The following is a 15201-nucleotide window of genomic DNA, read 5'->3' on the forward strand; positions in this document are numbered from 1 at the left end:
ACGTGCAGGTGAGGTGACACTCACCGAGGGTGCGAGCCTACAGTGGGGCGGGGGGGAGGGCTTTTACCTCGGGTGTATGCTCACAGGGGTGTATGGTGAGCGGGGGCATGGCACAAGGGACGTGCAGGTGAGGTGACACTCACCGAGGGTGCGGGCCTACAGTGGGGGCGGGGGGGAGTGCTTTTACCTCGGGTGTATGGTCACAGGGAGCGGGGGCATGGCTCAAGGGACGTGCAGGTGAGGTGACACTCACCGAGGGTTCGGGCCTACAGTGGGGGGGGGGAGTGCTTTTACCTCGAGTGCATGCTCACAGGGGTGCATGGTCACAGGGAGCGGGGGCATGGCACAAGGGATGTGCAGGTGAGGTGACACTCACCGAGGGTGCGGGCCTACAGTGGGGGAGGGGGGAGTGCTTTTACCTCGAGTGCATGCTCACAGGGGTGCATGGTCAGAGGGAGCGGGGGCATGGCACAAGGGACGTGTAGGTGAGGTGACACTCACCGAGGGTGCGGGCCTACAGTGGGGGCCGGGGGGAGTGCTTTTACCTCGGGTGCATGGTCACAGGGAGCGGGGGCATGGCACAAGGGACGTGCAGGTGAGGTGACACTCATCGAGGGTGCGGGCCTACAGTGGGGCGGGGGGAGTGCTGTTACCTCAGGTGTATGCTCACAGGGGTGTATGGTGAGCGGGGGCATGGCACAAGGGACGTGCAGGTGAGGTGACACTCATCGAGGGTGCGGGCCTACAGTGGGGGCGGGGGGGAGTGCTTTTACCTCGGGTGCATGGTCACAGGGAGCGGGGGCATGGCTCAAGGGACGTGCAGGTGAGGTGACACTCACCGAGGGTGCGGGCCTACATTGGGGCGGGGGGGAGGGCTTTTACCTCGGGTGTATGCTCACAGGGGTGTATGGTGAGCGGGGGCATGGCACAAGGGACGTGCAGGAGAGGTGACACTCACCGAGGGTGCGGGCCTACAGTGGGGGTGGGGGGGAGTGCTTTTACCTCGAGTGTATGCTCACAGGGGTGCTTGGTCACAGGGAGCGGGGGCATGGCACAAGGGACGTGCAGGTGAGGTGACACTCATCGAGGGTGCGGGCCTACAGTGGGGGCGGGGGGGAGTGCTTTTACCTCGGGTGTATAGTCACAGGGAGCGGGGGCATGGCACAAGGGACGTGCAGGTGAGGTGACACTCATCGAGGGTGCGGGCCTACAGTGGGGGCGGGGGGGAGTGCTTTTACCTCGGGTGTATGGTCACAGGGAGCGGGGGCATGGCACAAGGGACGTGCAGGTGAGGTGACACTCATCGAGGGTGCGGGCCTACAGTGGGGGCGGGGGGGAGTGCTTTTACCTCGGGTGTATGGTCACAGGGAGCGGGGGCATGGCACAAGGGACGTGCAGGTGAGGTGACACTCATCGAGGGTGCGGGCCTACAGTGGGGGCGGGGGGGAGTGCTTTTACCTCGGGTGTATGCTCACAGGGGTGTATGGTCACAGGGAGCGGGGGCATGGCACAAGGGACGTGCAGGTGAGGTGACACTCATCGAGGGTGCGGGCCTACAGTGGGGGCGGGGGGGAGTGCTTTTACCTCGGGTGTATGGTCACAGGGAGCGGGGGCATGGCTCAAGGGACGTGCAGATGAGGTGACACTCATCGAGGGTGCAGGCCTACAGTGGGGGCGGGGGGGAGTGCTTTTACCTGGGGTGTATGGTCACAGGGAGCGGGGGCATGGCTCAAGGGACGTGCAGGTGAGGTGACACTCATCGAGGGTGCGGGCCTACAGTGGGGGTGGGGGGGAGTGCTTTTACCTCGGGTGTATGGTCACAGGGAGCGGGGGCATGGCTCAAGGGACGTGCAGGTGAGGTGACACTCAGTGAGGGTGCGGGCCTACAGTGGGGGCGGGGGGGGGTGCTTTTACCTCGGGTGCATGGTCACAGGGAGCGGGGGCATGGCACAAGGGATGTGCGGGTGAGGTGACACTCACCGAGGGTGCGGGCCTACAGTGGGGGCGGGGGGGAGTGCTTTTACCTCAAGTGTATGCTCACAGGGGTGTATGCTCACAGGGAGCGGGGGCATGGCACAAGGGACGTGCAGGTGAGGTGACACTCATCGAGGGTGCGGGCCTACAGTGGGGGCGGGGGGGAGTGCTTTTACCTCGGGTGCATGCTCACAGGGGTGTATGGTGAGCGGGGGCATGGCACAAGGGACATGCAGGTGAGGTGACACTCACCGAGGGTGCGGGCCTACAGTGGGGGCGGGGGGGAGTGCTTTTACCTCGGGTGCATGCTCACAGGGGTGTATGGTGAGCGGGGGCATGGCACAAGGGACGTGCAGGTGAGGTGACACTCATCGAGGGTGCGGGCCTACAGTGGGGCGGGGGGAGTGCTTTTACCTCGGGTGTATGGTCACAGGGAGCGGGGGCATGGCACAAGGGACATGCAGGTGAGGTGATACTCATCAAGGGTGCGGGCCTACAGTGGGGGCGGGGGGAGTGCTTTTACCTCGGGTGTATGGTCACAGGGAGCGGGGGCATGGCACAAGGGACGTGCAGGTGAGGTGACACTCATCGAGAGTGCGGGCCTACAGTGGGGGCGGGGGGGAGTACTTTTACCTCGGGTGCATGCTCACAGGGGTGTATGGTGAGCGGGGGCATGGCACAAGGGACGTGCAGGTGAGGTGACACTCATCGAGGGTGCGGGCCTACAGTGGGGGCGGGGGGGAGTGCTTTTACCTCGGGTGCATGCTCACAGGGGTGTATGGTGAGCGGGGGCATGGCACAAGGGACGTGCAGGTGAGGTGACACTCACCGAGGGTGCGGGCCTACAGTGGGGCGGGGGGGAGTGCTTTTAACTCGGGTGTGATAACAGACAGGGCCGGCGCTAGGCATGGGCAGTGTGGGCAGCTGCCCATGGCCTCACACTCAGCCCCCAGCAAGGGGCCCAGCGCCAATTTTGTCTTGTTGTTGCACTGGCGGTGTACTGTAAAGAAAGGTGTCTCCTTGCAAATTGGGGTCAATGGGAGCCCCACCCCCCTCTCAGGGATGGTACCTGGGGGACCAGATGAGGGAGATGCTTCCTATTGTCCAGATTGCAAGGAGACACATTCACAGACGCTGCGGGAGGCCCATTGGCAAGCACGTTTACACCCGGAGGCCTGTTGGCAAGCACGTTTGCACCTGGAGGCCTGTGGCAAGCACGTTTGCACCTGGAGGCCCATTGGCAAGCACGTTTGCACCTGGAGGCCCATTGGCAAGCACGTTTGCACCCGGAGGCCCATTGGCAAGCACGTTTGCACCTGGAGGCCCATTGGCAAGCACGTTTGCACCTGGAGGCCCATTGGCAAGCACGTTTGCACCTGGAGGCCCATTGGCAAGCACGTTTGCACCTGGAGGCTCATTGGCAAGCACGTTTGCGCCTGGAGGCCCATTGGCAAGCACGTTTGCACCTGGAGGCCCATTGGCAGTGGCAGTTTTAACTTGTAGCGCACAATAGACGTGCAGGTGCTGGACATTCATACCGAGGGTGCGGGCCTACAGTGGGGGCAGGGGGGAGTGCTTTTACCTCGGGTGCATGCTCACAGGGGTGTATGGTGAGCGGGGGCATGGCACAAGGGACGTGCAGGTGAGGTGACACTCACCGAGGGTGCGGGCCTACAGTGGGGGCGGGGGGGAGTGCTTTTACCTCGGGTGTATGCTCACAGGGGTGTATGGTGAGCGGGGGCATGGCACAAGGGACGTGCAGGTGAGGTGACACTCACGGAGGGTGCGGGCCTACAGTGGGGGCGGGGGGGAGTGCTTTTACCTCGGGTGTATGCTCACAGGGAGCGGGGGCATGGCTCAAGGGACGTGCAGGTGAGGTGACACTCATCGAGGGTGCGGGCCTACAGTGGGGGCGGGGGGGAGTGCTTTTACCTGGGGTGTATGGTCACAGGGAGCGGGGGCATGGCTCAAGGGACGTGCAGGTGAGGTGACACTCATTGAGGGTGCGGGCCTACAGTGGGGGCGGGGGGGAGTGCTTTTACCTCGGGTGTATGGTCACAGGGAGCGGGGGCATGGCTCAAGGGACGTGCAGGTGAGGTGACACTCACCGAGGGTGCGGGCCTACAGTGGGGGCGGGGGGGAGTGCTTTTACCTCGGGTGTATGGTCACAGGGAGCGGGGGCATGGCACAAGGGACGTGCAGGTGAGGTGACACTCATCGAGGGTGCGGGCCTACAGTGGGGGCGGGGGGAGTGCTTTTACCTCGGGTGTATGGTCACAGGGAGCGGGGGCATGGCACAAGGGACGTGCAGGTGAGGTGACACTCATCGAGGGTGCGGGCCTACAGTGGGGGCGGGGGGGAGTGCTTTTACCTCGGGTGTATGCTCACAGGGGTGTATGGTCACAGGGAGCGGGGGCATGGCACAAGGGACGTGCAGGTGAGGTGACACTCATCGAGGGTGCGGGCCTACAGTGGGGGCGGGGGGGAGTGCTTTTACCTCGGGTGTATGGTCACAGGGAGCGGGGGCATGGCTCAAGGGACGTGCAGGTGAGGTGACACTCATCGAGGGTGCGGGCCTACAGTGGGGGCGGGGGGGAGTGCTTTTACCTGGGGTGTATGGTCACAGGGAGCGGGGGCATGGCTCAAGGGACGTGCAGATGAGGTGACACTCATCGAGGGTGCGGGCCTACAGTGGGGGCGGGGGGGAGTGCTTTTACCTTGGGTGTATGGTCACAGGGAGCGGGGGCATGGCTCAAGGGACGTGCAGGTGAGGTGACACTCAGTGAGGGTGCGGGCCTACAGTGGGGGCGGGGGGGGGAGTGCTTTTACCTCGGGTGCATGGTCACAGGGAGCGGGGGCATGGCACAAGGGATGTGCGGGTGAGGTGACACTCACCGAGGGTGCGGGCCTACAGTGGGGGCGGGGGGAGTGCTTTTACCTCGAGGGTATGCTCACAGGGGTGTATGCTCACAGGGAGCGGGGGCATGGCACAAGGGACGTGCAGGTGAGGTGACACTCATCGAGGGTGCGGGCCTACAGTGGGGGCGGGGGGGAGTGCTTTTACCTCGGGTGCATGCTCACAAGGGTGTATGGTGAGCGGGGGCATGGCACAAGGGACATGCAGGTGAGGTGACACTCACCGAGGGTGCGGGCCTACAGTGGGGGCGGGGGGGAGTGCTTTTACCTCGGGTGCATGCTCACAGGGGTGTATGGTGAGCGGGGGCATGGCACAAGGGACGTGCAGGTGAGGTGACACTCATCGAGGGTGCGGGCCTACAGTGGGGCGGTGGGGAGTGCTTTTAACTCTGGTGTGATAACAGACAGGGCCGGCGCTAGGCATGGGCAGTGTGGGCAGCTGCCCATGGCCTCACACTCAGCCCCCAGCAAGGGGCCCAGCGCCAATTTGTCTTGTTGTTGCACTGGCGGTGTACTGTAAAGAAAGGTGTCTCCTTGCAAATTGGGGTCAATGGGAGCCCCACCCCCCTCTCAGGGATGGTACCTGGGGGACCAGGTGAGGGAGATGCTTCCTATTGTCCAGATTGCAAGGAGACACATTCACAGACGCTGCGGGAGGCCCATTGGCAAGCACGTTTACACCCGGAGGCCTGTTGGCAAGCACGTTTGCACCTGGAGGCCTGTTGGCAAGCACGTTTGCACCTGGAGGCCCATTGGCAAGCACGTTTGCACCTGGAGGCCCATTGGCAAGCACGTTTGCACCCGGAGGCCCATTGGCAAGCACGTTTGCACCTGGAGACCCATTGGCAAGCACGTTTGCACCTGGAGGCCCATTGGCAAGCACGTTTGCACCTGGAGGCCCATTGGCAAGCACGTTTGCACCTGGAGGCTCATTGGCAAGCACGTTTGCGCCTGGAGGCCCATTGGCAAGCACGTTTGCACCTGGAGGCCCATTGGCAGTGGCAGTTTTAACTTGTAGCGCACAATAGACGTGCAGGTGCTGGACATTCATACCGAGGGTGCGGGCCTACAGTGGGGGCAGGGGGGAGTGCTTTTACCTCGGGTGCATGCTCACAGGGGTGTATGGTGAGCGGGGGCATGGCACAAGGGACGTGCAGGTGAGGTGACACTCACCGAGGGTGCGGGCCTACAGTGGGGGCGGGGGGGAGTGCTTTTACCTCGGGTGTATGCTCACAGGGGTGTATGGTGAGCGGGGGCATGGCACAAGGGACGTGCAGGTGAGGTGACACTCACGGAGGGTGCGAGCCTACAGTGGGGGCGGGGGGGAGTGCTTTTACCTCGGGTGTATGCTCACAGGGAGCGGGGGCATGGCTCAAGGGACGTGCAGGTGAGGTGACACTCATCGAGGGTGCGGGCCTACAGTGGGGGCGGGGGGGGAGTGCTTTTACCTGGGGTGTATGGTCACAGGGAGCGGGGGCATGGCTCAAGGGACGTGCAGGTGAGGTGACACTCATTGAGGGTGCGGGCCTACAGTGGGGGCGGGGGGGAGTGCTTTTACCTCGGGTGTATGGTCACAGGGAGCGGGGGCATGGCTCAAGGGATGTGCAGGTGAGGTGACACTCACCGAGGGTGCGGGCCTACAGTGGGGGCGGGGGGGAGTGCTTTTACCTCGGGTGTATGCTCACAGGGGTGTATGGTGAGCGGGGGCATGGCACAAGGGACGTGCAGGTGAGGTGACACTCACGGAGGGTGCGGGCCTACAGTGGGGGCGGGGGGGAGTGTTTTTACCTCGGGTGTATGCTCACAGGGGTGCATGGTCACAGGGAGCGGGGGCATGGCACAAGGGACGTGCAGGTGAGGTGACACTCACCGAGGGTGCGGGCCTACAGTGGGGGCGGGGGGGAGTGCTTTTACCTCGGGTGTGTGGTCACAGGGGTGTATGGTCACATTCATACCGAGGGTGCGGACCTACAGTGGGGGCGGGGGGAGTGCTTTTACCTCGGGTGTATGCTCACAGGGGTGTATGGTCACATTCATACCGAGGGTGCGGGCCTACAGTGGGGCGGGGGGGAGTGCTTTTACCTCGAGTGCATGCTCACAGGGGTGTATGGTGAGCGGGGGCATGGCACAAGGGACGTGCAGGTGAGGTGACACTCACCGAGGGTGCGGGCCTACAGTGGGGGCGGGGGGGAGTGCTTTTACCTCGAGTGTATGCTCACAGGGGTGCATGGTCACAGGGAGCGGGGGCATGGCACAAGGGACGTGCAGGTGAGGTGACACTCACCGAGGGTGCGGGCCTACAGTGGGGGCGGGGGGGAGTGCTTTTACCTCGGGTGTATGGTCACAGGGGTGTATGGTCACATTCATACCGAGGGTGCGGGCCTACAGTGGGGCGGGGGGAGTGCTTTTACCTCAGGTGCATGGTCACAGGGAGCATAGGGGGCATGGCACAAGGGACGTGCAGGTGAGGTGACACTCATCGAGGGTGCGGGCCTACAGTGGGGCGGGGGGGAGTGCTTTTACCTCGAGTGCATGCTCACAGGGGTGTATGGTGAGCGGGGGCATGGCACAAGGGACGTGCAGGTGAGGTGACACTCACCGAGGGTGCGGGCCTACAGTGGGGCGGGGGGGAGTGCTTTTACCTCGGGTGTATGGTCACAGGGGTGCATGGTCACATTCATACCGAGGGTGCGGGCCTACAGTGGGGGCGGAGTGTTTTTACCTCGGGTGCATGGTCACAGGGAGCATAGGGGGCATGGCACAAGGGACGTGCAGGTGAGGTGACACTCATCGAGGGTGCGGGCCTACAGTGGGGCGGGGGGGAGTGCTTTTACCTCGAGTGCATGCTCACAAGGGTGTATGGTGAGCGGGGGCATGGCACAAGGGACTTGCAGGTGAGGTGACACTCACCGAGGGTGCGGGCCTACAGTGGGGCGGGGGGGAGTGCTTTTACCTCGGGTGTATGCTCACAGGGGTGCATGGTCACAGGGAGCGGGGGCATGGCACAAGGGACATGCAGGTGAGGTGACACTCACCGAGGGTGTGGGCCTACAGTGGGGCGGGGGGAGTGCTTTTACCTTGGGTGTATGCTCACAGGGGTGCATGGTCACAGGGAGCGGGGGCATGGCACAAGGGACGTGCAGCTGAGGTGACACTCACCGAGGGTGCGGGCCTACAGTGGGGCGGGGGGGAGTGCTTTTACCTCGGGTGTATGGTCACAGGGGTGTATGGTCACAGGGAGCGGGGGCATGTCCCCAAGACACGTGCCGGTGCTGGACACTCATATCGAGGGTGCGGGCCTACAGTGGGGGCGGGGTGGAGTGGCTTTAACTCGGTGTGTATGGTCGAGGGAGCTGGGGGCTTTGTCCCAAGATACGTGCAGGTGCGGTGCTGGACACTCAAATGGGGGACTTGGGCCTACAGTAGGGGGCGGGGTGGAGTGGCTTTAACTCGGTGTGAATGGTCTATTGAATCAGTACCACAGCACCAACATATATAATGCAGGCATACAAATACTTAAATTTATAGTCCTGGTGTAAGCGTGAGCTCACACCCATGAATGGGCTTCTCCTGTGCAGTGAGACTGAGCGCTACAGCACACACCAAGAGGGTGTGGATCTGTTGAGGGAAATTGTGGTCCAACACATCTGTTTCAGGCAATCCATCCCTCTCTCTCTGTCTCATCTCTCTCCCTCTGCATCCCTCTCCTTTGTTCTGTCTCCCTCCCTCTTTCCCTTTATCCCTCTATCTTCCTCCCTCTGTCCCCCCCTCTCTCTCACCCTCCGCCTGTATCCCTCCCTGTCTCCCTCCTTCTCTGTCTCCCTCCCTATGTGTCCCTCTGTCTGTCTCCCTCTGTCACACACACTGCCTCTGTCGGTTTACCTCTATCTGTCTCCATCTGTCTCCCTCTCTCTGTCTCTCGCCAACTCGCATTTGGTACGATTGAGTAATGCTTAATACAAAATCTTTTATTTTCCAGAAACAACATGTGTATCCCCCTTGTGTGCAGAATCTGTTTGAAAAGTACATTCTCCCTAGCTGCTCACTTGAAGAAAAGATGCATGAAGAGCTGCTCCTCAAAGGTTATAAAGACAGCTGTGAAGGAAGCTAAAGAATCGGTTGTGTCACATCTTCGTCATGGAATGGTTTTCCAATATGAGAATCTTCAGAAAATCTTCGATGAAACAAACATAAGAAAAGTAATCACACTGCTTGAGTCAAGTGGATGTTTTATTGTTGGGAAGCCTGAAAAGTCACTGTCATTGTAAGTAAAATATAATTTTTAAGACATAATAATTAGATGTTAGTTGTATTTATAATATACATCGTCAGAAGTATTTGATAGTCTCAATGTAATTCCAAAATCAAAGAACACGTTTCCCCCTTGTTGTTGGACTTTTCTTTGCATCCATTTCTTATCTGTCGCAAAAAGAGATTGAATTATAACTTACACTGTTCTTCACTTCAAATTTAAATAGTGCATATTTTTAACATTGAGACTTTACCCTCCAAGGAAAACTGGACCTGAAGATGAACAGCTAGGAGAAGAAAAGGAAATGCAATGTGAAAAACATCATGAAATGTAAGTTGGTACACTGTGGTTTTTACTGTTATAAAATATGTATTTGTTTCAAACAGTTAATAAAATGTATGTTTTATATATTATAGCTGCAAAACACACATATGCAAAGTGAAGACGCCGGGGGAATGTCTCATGATTTTGAAGGTGGCAAAGCAGGATTTCATCACTGTTATGCAAAAAGTGGCCGTCAGCAGCAAACTAAGTGTTCAGGAGAACTTGCAAGTGTTATATTATCTGGAAGCAATTTTGCTCCTGAAATATATACAAAAGCCAATTGTTGTTAAGAGCTTTCTTGTAAGTATATGCATTACCCCTTTATTTCCAGTTTGAAAGGTGTATTTATTGGAGATATTCAAACATGTACATGATAAAATAAAATTATTTTCTCCTGAATGAATTGGAGCTAAACGTTCAATTGCTATTAAGTGGGGATCTGCTGAACAACCGTTGGTGGTGAGATGGATGGCCGAACTAGATAGATGTATGCTGGCCGAAAAGAAAATTTATAAAATTAGGGGATGCCCCGCGAAATGGGATAAGAAATGGGGCCACTGGAATAAATACCAAGGCGAACTCTGTGAATCTCCCACAGCGGAACTGGCCATGGACCGAGCCGGACCACTGAATCGTATTGTACTCTGATTTCTCATTTGTTGACTCTGTATCTTGATTCCATCTTGCCGTATTATTTGTGAATGGATTATTGAGTCTGCTATTGATTTCTAGGACATTTTATGTTAAAAATATATATATATTTTCTCAGGTTGAAGAATGGTTGGAAAGGACCCATCAGACCGAGGATGGTATGACATTTGCCATTGTAACAGTTATGAAAAAGAAGACTGGGCAAACGCGGGAAACAAAATTTCCTTTGAATGCTGTTGAAGAAAATGTAGGTACCTTGTCATATGCTAACCCCTGAAATGAGATATTTGTTTAAACTTATCAACTGTAACATATACCCAATTTTCTTTTGAGAATTTTGAAACTTTTTTGATGATAAGGTATCCCGATATATTATTTAATTTAATCTCTAAAATCACAGTTTTATCAATAATTATTGTTAATGTATATGACACAATCATATTTTAATATATTGATTGCATATTCATATAATGCTTCAACTTTGTTTTAGTGGTTTCACATATATTTTACCGAGCTACGCCCCAAGATGCTGAAGAACAGGAAGGCACTGACCGAGAGCAGCCCAGGAAAAGATTACTTTTTCGTTTCCTCTGAAGGAGAGGAAGTTTACAATGCAACAATAAATGTCACACGGTTAATTCAAAGGTAAGTGTTGGAAAGTAGGATCTTTAAGGCATGGATACCCCCACTTTTGCTGGTGTCACTTTGCTTAGACTGTAATAGACTGGAATCCTGTCAATCGTAAACCCAATGTGTAGAGGCTCTCTCTACTCTAAGTTGGTTGTTGGTACTTTGTAAACCCCCATAATGTGGAAAGGTGTTTGTGGAAATTATTTTTCGATTGCGTGCAACACATTAACTTGCTGTTCCTGAACTAACTTTCTGCCTTGATCTGTAACTTTTTAAACTAATAATTATTGACTAATGGAGTTAGGCATAAGCGTCATAATAACAGAGGATCACTACTACATTAACATTTGAATTACTAAGTCAATTGAAAATTTACATTTTTCTTACAGATACAGATTACCAAATGTGAAGAGAAAGGAAGTGGTGAAAACCTTTGAGGACGCTGCAGTTACAAATTTATGTGACAAAGAGAATAGCATTGTCTTACAGTACATAAAGCAAGCTAGTGGCAATGTAAATGGACCAAGTGCGATGCTAAATTTCTGCTTAGCATCCATGTTACTGGAGAAACTGGCCCATTACAACTATGAGTAAGCATTTAACGCTTTAAAGAGACAAAGTTTGACAATACATTTATTTAATAACTCTAAAACATTATGTCTATTATTTTTCAGTTCCATTGAAAATAGAGTTGCCAGCATCTCCCATGCCCAAGTTATAGAGCCACAGGAACAGTAAGTGTAGATATATAACATTAAATAATATGCAATTTGTGCTAGTGTTTTCACAACAAATTATGAATTTGTTACACAAGCATATTTTGAATGCATATTTGTATTTTGTAGGACACATTGCTACAGAAAAAGAACATCTTCAGTCGCAGCAGCAGCTTATCGTTACCAGAAAATCGATAATGAGTCAGCTTTTAAAAGAATGCTAGAAGAGTTTCCTGTGACTCTGAATGGACAACCACCAAAAAAAAAGATCCGCGCTGCGTTGGTCGGGGAACATTCACGTTACTGCTATCGCAGTTGGAGAGTTTTACAAAAAACATTGAGAAGGGAAGAAGTGCAGAGTAAGTGTTTTTGAATTTTAATGAAATCTTCTAATAAGGGTGTAGAATTAATTATAGAATGTTACATAACACTCAAGTACTGCTTTTTTATATGCAGAACACTTTACAAGACGAATGCCGACAGAACACCAAATCAACAATTTGTACATGAAAATGGAATGGGACACGAACCTTCCAGGTATACAAGAGATCATTGAAGGTTGGAATCCTACAGCAAACAGAAAATGGGACCTAGGCGATCAAGGAATAGCATCTTTGGTGGAGCGTCAGTGTTGGAGAGGGCTTCATGTCACAATTGATGCCATAAAGGGAAGGAAAGTCGTCACTACTCAAGTATTCAAGAAAGGTGAGATTATCTGTGATTACCATGGAATTGTAATAACTGCAGAGGAAGGGAATCGAATGATGAAAGAGTCACAAGAAGAAGAGATGGGATACCTATTCTTTTTTCAGGAACGCTCAGGTAGGAAATTGTGTGTAGATGCAAAAACACAGCCATGCATATGTCACACAGATATAGAAACAATAGGACGGTTAATAAATCATTCTAGGAAAAGGTGCAACATTAAGCCTAATCCGGTAAAACTAGTTATATTTGGCAGTATTCAAAATGTAATTATTTTCACTGCATTGAGAGATATTACTGTTGAAGAAGAGCTGTTATTTGATTATGGTGTTTCAAGGAAATCATTTAAGGGAGAAGGAGCAGAGTTGGATTGGTTAGATACCTGAGAAAATAAAGGTTAGAAAGCTCTGTTCTGTTGCACTTAAGGGGTTTTTAACATTATCAAAGTAAGCATGCCATGATGGAAATATGGGTGAGGGCTCCTATATAACCCTAAAGGGCTGCCCCATGCAAATCTAACATTGTAATACATAAAAATGATTTTAAAACTCTATAAGTGCAATTGCAGTGTCCTCAATGCTATATTAGGTGTAATTGAAATGACATGTTTTCCATGAAAAATGAATTTCTAAAACTCTCATAACTGTTTTCAGGTCTCTGTAGCCACCAGGAACCCATAATATATGTCAGGTGATATAACAAGAGTGGCTAGGGCTCATTTCCAGCCTCCAGGTACATGTCTGACTCCAATTTGTGACATTTCGAGGTGTTTGGGGTCAAACTCATTTTTCCCATTATAGGCCATAGAGCTCAGAGTCACATCACATTGAGCTCAGAGACCCATCACATTTCTAGTTCTGGACCCAAGGACCCCTTGGTATACCTCAGATGAGATACCAGGAGTGTCTAAGACCCATTTCTGGCCTCCAGGGATGACTTTTTGAAGTTTTGGGGTTTAAGGGGCCATAGTCACTTCTTCCATCCAGCCTACGTTGCTCAAAATCGGGTACGATGTCAGGTTTTTCCCTTGGCTGGAAGCTGAAAAAAAAACTTCAGATAATAGCAAAGGTAGATAGGTCAAATGAAAGCATCAGATCTGAGCTTTCTAACAAGTATATTTAGGTCATGGGTACTCACAAAGTGACTGTGATATCCATCATTGAGCTCAGAGTCATATCAAATTTCTAGTTCTGGACCTAAGGACCCCTTAGTATACCTCAGATGACATACCAGGAGTGTCTAAGACCCATTTCAGGCCTCCAGGGATGACTTTTTGAAGTTTTGGGGTTTAAGGGGGCAAAGTCACTTCTTCCATCCAGCCTAAGGTGCTCAAAATCGGGTACAATGTCAGGTTTTTCCCATGGCTGAAAGCTGGAAAAAAACCTTCAGATAATAGCAAAGGTAGATAGATCAAATGAAAGCATCAGATCTGAGCTTTCTAAGAAGTATATTTAGGTCCTGGGTACTCACAAAGTGACTGTGATATCCATTCTGAGCTATTTGGAAAATTAGCAAATCTTGTCAGAAAAACTTTTTTTGACGATTTTTGCTAATTTTCGGTATCAACCCTCATGACTGTTTGCAGGTCCCTGGGGCCACCAGGACCCCATAATGTATCTCATATGATATAACAAGAGTGGCTAGGGCTCATTTCCAGCCTCCAGGTACATGTCTGACTCCTATTTGTGACATTTCGAGGTGTTTGGGGTCAAACTCATTTTTTCCATTATAGACCATATAGTTCAGAATCACATCACATTGAGCTCAGAGTCACATCAAATTTCTAGTTCTGGACCTAAGGACCCCTTAGTATACCTCAGATGACATACCAGGAGTGTCTAAGACCCATTTCTGGCCTCCAGGGATGACTTTTTGAAGTTTTGGGGTTAAGGGGGCAAAGTCACTTCTTCCATCCAGCCTAAGGTGCTCAAAATCGGGTACAATGTCAGGTTTTTCCCATGGCTGGAAGCTGAAAAAAAAACTTCAGATAATAGCAAAGGTAGATAGATCAAATGAAAGCATCAGATCTGAGCTTTCTAACAAGTATATTTAGGTCCTGGGTACTCACAAAGTGACTGTGATATCCCTTCTGAGCTATTTGGAAAATTAGCAAATCTTGTCAAAAAAACTTTTTTTTGACGATTTTTGCTAATTTTCGGTATCAACCCTCATGACTGTTTTCAGGTCCCTGTAGCCACCAGGACCCCATAATATATCTCAGATGATATAACAAGAGTGGCTAGGGCTCATTTCCAGCCTCCAGGTACATGTCTGACTCCTATTTGTGACATTTCGAGGTGTTTGGGATCAAACTCATTTTTCCCATTATAGGCCATAGAGCTCAGAGTCACATCACATTGAGCTCAGAGTCACATCAAATTTCTAGTTCTGGACCTAAGGACCCCTTAGTATACCGCAGATGACATACCAGGAGTGTCTAAGACCCATTTCTGGCCTCCAGGGATGACTTTTTGAAGTTTTGGGGTTTAAGGGGGCAAAGTCACTTCTTCCATGCAGCCTAAGGTGCTCAAAATCGTGTACGATGTCAGGTTTTTCCCTTGGCTGGAAGCTGAAAAAAAAACTTCAGATAATACCAAAAGTACATAGATCACATGAAAACATCAGATCTGAGCTTTCTAACTAGTATATTTAGGTCCTGGGTACTCATAAAGTGACTGTGATATCCATTCTGAGCTATTTGGAAAATTAGCAAATCTTGTCAAAAAAACTTTTTTTGACGATTTTTGCTAATTTTCGGTATCAACCCTCATGACTGTTTTCAGGTCCCTGTAGCCACCAGGATCCCATAATATATCTCAGATAATATAACAAGAGTGGCTAGGGCTCATTTCCAGCCTCCAGGTACATGTCTGACTCCTATTTGTGACATTTCGAGGTGTTTGGGATCAAACTCATTTTTCTCATTATAGGCCATAGAGCTCAGAGTCACATCACATTGAGCTCAGAGTCACATCAAATTTCTAGTTCTGGACCTAAGGACCCCTTAGTATACCTCAGATGACATACCAGCAG

Source organism: Lissotriton helveticus, chromosome 4_1 (genome assembly GCF_964261635.1).
Source record: "Lissotriton helveticus chromosome 4_1, aLisHel1.1, whole genome shotgun sequence".
NCBI lineage: Eukaryota > Metazoa > Chordata > Amphibia > Caudata > Salamandridae > Lissotriton > Lissotriton helveticus.